Consider the following 5464-nt stretch of genomic DNA (forward strand, 5'->3'; position numbering starts at 1 on the left):
TTTTTGAAACTAACACACCAGACTGGTTTGGTGGCAGTGCCTGCAATTCTTAGTGAGCTCTCAAGGTGATCATCAGACATTTTTGATGAAATTTTTCTGTACTTTTCAACTCTTCGTTGAAAAGAGTTGCTCGCAAATGTGCGTACTGCCAAAAGCGATGACACGAATAAGGCATGACTGTGAAGCAAGGGATGTTTTTCTCTGCTAAGACATCTTACAAAAGTCTGGTAAAGAGACACGATCAGACTTTTCTTTGAGCTGAATGTTTGACTGCAACTCAGTACATTCCAGTTGAAAATGTACAGGTTGTGTATTTATGTTGACTGAAAATGGAATTGCAAATAGACGAAAAGATTATGATTTTTTTTTTTTCAATCTTGAAACGTGTTCTCAAATTTCTTGACCAAAACATGGAAAGAAAGCATGGTTACATATTTTTTGCTGTTCACAGGACTGTGTTTAGCCATGGATCAAAATCCATAAACCTATTTGCCATAACTTGAGTTAACATTGCACTGCAACCTGTGCCCTGGTTTCATCCCAGATAGGGTCAACATTGCATTGGTGTTTAGTTGTTGGGAAGAGGTAGGTGCTCTCCCCTGGCCAGGATGGTTGGTGGGAGGAGTTGCTGCCGTGATAGAACACGGCAGGGTCAGCCACAGTGCAAGCTGTGCGAGGCTGCATGCAGATTATGGGCTGCTGTTTGTACATGCATCATTCTAAGATAATTACTTACAGAAAAACAGAATGCTTATGTGAAAAATGCATACAGAACAACTTCTTCACTTGCTAGAAACCCAAATTTGACTGGCATCTCAGCAGTAATCCATCACACAGAGAAATGACTTTTTCTGCTGATTTCATGTTTGATAACAGCATAGAAGTCTGAATATTTTGACAATATAACAAAAGAGCGACTACATTAGGCTGCAGTGTTCTTTTATGAAAACATTATTCCACATTTCCAATGAGATCAACTGCTGTACACATTTTAGCAAAAACATTTCTAAGAAAATCTAATAAAAAAAGTAAGATAAAAGAGAGTTTGAGTCTTTCAATTACATTATGGTTCAGCTTAGTAACTTATACTACTTACAAATTTCTATGTTCACCCCAGTGGGGGGCCTATTCTAACTCTAAAGAAGAAGAAATATATAGGCTTCCTTAGAAAACTGAGTTAGTAAATCCAGCAAACAAATACATTTGTACTTCTTGTCACAGTAACAGTGTAGCTGGGGTAACAACATGGAATCAACCATATCATCAACTTATGGAGAGAACAGTGAGCAGTTGCATCCCAAGTGATTTTGATCATCAAGTCAATACAGCCGAAGTCAGTAAGAGAAGAGTGGAAAAGCATGCATAACTCATTGTCCCAAATTTGTTAGCTTTTTTTTTACATAAACTGCTTTCTCACATCTGTGCATTATATCAAAAACATGTTTTTGAACGGTAGTTCACACCTCTGCAGATTTCCTGGGAAGCTGTAGTCTTAAAAACCTTATGTATGGGAACTGCTGAATCACGGCCTGAACCTCTGATTGATCACCTGAGGTGAGCAGTCAGCCACGGGAGCACAGGTGAAGGCAATTCACCTGTGCTGCCAGAAGGGATGGAGCCTGGCTCCACCTCTCCTAGACCCATTTAAGAGCTGACTACCAGTGGGGGAGGAGCTCTTCTGGAGATCCCTCCTCTTGAGTTTTGTAGTGAGTCCATGGCATGGGTAAGCATTCCATTATTCTTTTTTTGTTATTATAATCTGCTTTGCCAAACTCTCTTGTTTATCTTGTAATTATAACATCTTTATATTCATTGACTATACACCCTACATTTTGTTAATGCACAGTAGCAGTGGGCAGGGCAGACCTCATATGACCGTTATTGGGCTTTTACTTAGGCTTTATGATTTTTATTGAAGTAGAAAAGCGAGGAATTTCTCCATGTTACGACTGTATCAGATTGCAAACCCTTTGTTTTAGTTAACAGCTACTGACATATACAAGTAAAAATCTACAAGGTCAAAGGAAAAAATTCTAAAGAAAACCCCTTAGATTTTTTGGTGGTGGTGGTGGTTTTTTTTTTTTGCCATTTATCAGAAACTATCATGCTATCCTGAAAGTATCATAGAAGATTAGAACTACATGGAGAACTAATATTTTGATTAACTGACTGAACAAAAGAGAAAAACCAGTCAAGTTTCTCAGTGGTCTTTAATATTTAAAAAAATAGCAAAATCTTAAAACATCAAAATGAAATAGCTCAGCTTTCAAAACTGCTTTCAGGTGAAACTACTTTGGATGTATATCAAATTCAGCTAGTTATTTTCACTGACCTTATAATTATCCAGGAATTGGGCAAAAGCCTATTCAATAAAGAGCCTTGCCCATCCTATAAGTGAAAGCAATTTATCATGCTCCCGAAGGTTTACAGCATACAAATGCATATGTGTGCTGGAGATGATGGTTCAGAGGGTTTTAGCAAAGTATTTAGCTGCCTTTTGAGCACTGAGTGACTCTAGATTGCACTGCTGTGATTTCCTATTGACCCAAGCCCAGTAAAGGCTTTTCTACATGTTTTAACATTTTCAGAAAGAACATGAAGCTTTGCTGCAGGCCCAAATGAAAGCACAACAATTTGTGTCCATCTGCTAAGTACTGTGGACTAGCTTCAAAACAGACATAAATGATGTTCTAATCACAGTTCAACAGACTGCCTATTTTTAAAATACACTGCTGAACATACGTTGGGCTATAGAGCACACAAATAAGAACCTACTATTATTGTCAGAAGTCTTGTGAAGGGCCAAGTGCAACTGAAAATAGCATCTTTAAGCATGCCTTAGCATGCTCTCCTATTCAATCTCTTCATGTGTTGTTTTTGTTTTAAACTTAGCCTTTAAAATCTGTAAAGGGCTTTTTTCTATTTTTCTATTCATTTTTGAAATGTGGGATGGAACATGGAAAGCTGGGGTTTTGCCTCTACCATTACCAGAAGAAAAGTAGCTTATTTCTGCTTGTTATTTTAGCTAAAATTAGTAGTAGCTGGAAAGTGCTCTTTCTTGGCTGCCCTGGATATTGCTGCAGATGCTTGATTTCTTTTAGAAACTCTTATCGATGAACTGAAGAGGTGTTCTGTGGAACGTTTCACCAAAATGCTCTTATTCTAAAAGAAATGCTGGTCTTCAGAACAGCTCTTATATTCTAAGCAGTCTGATTTTTATATACTCTTCCCTCACAGTGCCTTTGCACTTCAGTGCCATGTCCTGTGATGCTCTCATTTACTGGTTTTCCAGTTGAGACTTGCCTTTGTTCCAGTTTCTAAGATCTGGATATCAACACCAGGTATGGTGGTCTTGGTAAGGGAAGCTGCCCACATTTTGTAAATGCTTTGCCTGTTTTCCTCTGCAGTTGCCCATAGATGTCATATTCTATGTGTTTTGGTAGAAATAACAAGGCTGTTAGAAATGACAAAGAGACTGACCACTCACATCTTTTTAATGTCTACTACTAACCTCTATATGCATGTCGGCATAATCAAGAAGGATATTGTTGCTAATATTAGGGCAACATCTCTAGCAGAAGGAATGCCCACTACCTTACATTTGGCAAGAAATCAATTGCTCTGCCAGGGATCACATCCAGCCTGGCCTTGAACACCTCCAGGGACAGGGCATTTACAACCTCTCTAGGCAGCCTGTTCCAGCACTTCACCACCCTCTCAGTGAAAAAATTCCCCAACATCAAATCTAAATATCCCTTCTTTTTGTTTAAAACTATTTCCCTTTGTCCTATCAGTACCTATCTGTATTACTGATTCTCAGAGGAAAAACAAAAAACACATTACTTTGAACTGTTTTTTTTTCTTTTTAATGTCATAAAGCATGTTATCTTGAATTTCCATTCTATAATAGCTGGTTTATATTAAACCTTCAAAAGTAAAGATTCATACTGACTGCTATAAGCAGTAGAGGGAATTTCAAGCCAAGCATACCTGGGAAAACCAAGAATAACTAAAATGTAATCTTTTCATTCAAATCAAGAGAAAAGTAGACAAGGAAACCTTATAATCTCAATTTAGGAGATAATTCTACTCCAGAAAATAAAGAAAATCTGAATAGACTTTGACAGAGGCTGGAAGGTGAACTGGAGTAACTCGTATTAAGCTACACAGAAGGTGGCAGAACTGAAAACATAATCGAGACTTCAAAGTGCTGTACACGTAAGAAAATAAAACTACCCACCAGCAAAATTCAACAACTTATTTACAGCATTTTGACAGCACTTGTTCATTCAGACTGTTAAGGATACTGTGTTGTGATTATATTTCGATCTGTTGCCAAAAAAACCCCTGCCATTACCCATTACTTATATTTTGGCAATGGTAATATTTGTTAGAAAGATTGACTGCAAGTAAGTAGAGTATGCTACGTCACATAGCTACATTAATTTCCCTGTAACATAACTGGGATGGAGTACTGCTACAGCACTCTTGGGAGGTTCAACCACAACCATCATAAGCTCAGTTTCTGGGGACTCACATTCAGCTCTACAGGTGTGAGGCACAGTGGCTGGCAAACTGCTTAGAGGAAAAGGATCTGTGGGTGTTAGCTGATGGCCATCTGAACATGAGCTGGCAGTGTACCCAGGTGGCCAAGAAGGCCAATGGCATACCGGCTTGTATCAGAAACTGTAGTCAGCAGGACCAGGGAGGTGATCATCCCTCTATATTCAGCATTAGTGAGGCTGCACTGCAAGTTCTGTGTTCAGTTTTGGGCCCCTCACTACAAGACATCAAGGCCCTGGAATGTATCCAGAGATGGGCAAGGAAGCTGGTGAGGGCACAAATCTTATATGGAGCAGCGGAGGGAGCTGGGATTGTTTAGACTGGATGGAGGGTCAGGGAGACCTGATCACTCTCTATGACTGCCTGAAGGGAGGGCGTGGCTGTATGAAGGGTGGCCTCTTTTCCCAGGCAACAAGTGACAGGACAAGACAGAGTGTCCTTCAGTTGTGCAAAAGGAGACTAAAGTTGGATATTAGGAAAAAAAATTCCCAGATAGAGTGGTGTGGCAATGGCACAGGCTGCCCAAGGAGATGGTGGAGTCACTTCTCCCTGCAGGTGTTCAAGAAATGTGCAGATGTGGCTCTGAGGGAAAGTGCATGGGCAGTGGGTTGATGGATCAACTGGATGACCTTAGTCTTCTTTTCCAAACTTAATGATTCTATGCTTCTGTTCCTTATCTCAAATTATAAAAGAGAACCAAACCAGCACATTTGCACTTTGCTGGTAATGCAGTTGATTATTACAATTCTTAAAGGCAGCCTGTTGCTGGCACCAGTTGCATAAACGCTTTCATATTGCTTAGGGGAGAAGAAAAAAAAAAAACAAACAACGGGCAGACTTCAGCGCGGCGTTGGTTTGGCAACACGCTCCACGCCGAGGAGCGGAACTTAAGGCCCGGGTG

This window comes from Meleagris gallopavo, chromosome 3 (assembly GCF_000146605.3).
Source record: "Meleagris gallopavo isolate NT-WF06-2002-E0010 breed Aviagen turkey brand Nicholas breeding stock chromosome 3, Turkey_5.1, whole genome shotgun sequence".
Lineage (NCBI taxonomy): Eukaryota > Metazoa > Chordata > Aves > Galliformes > Phasianidae > Meleagris > Meleagris gallopavo.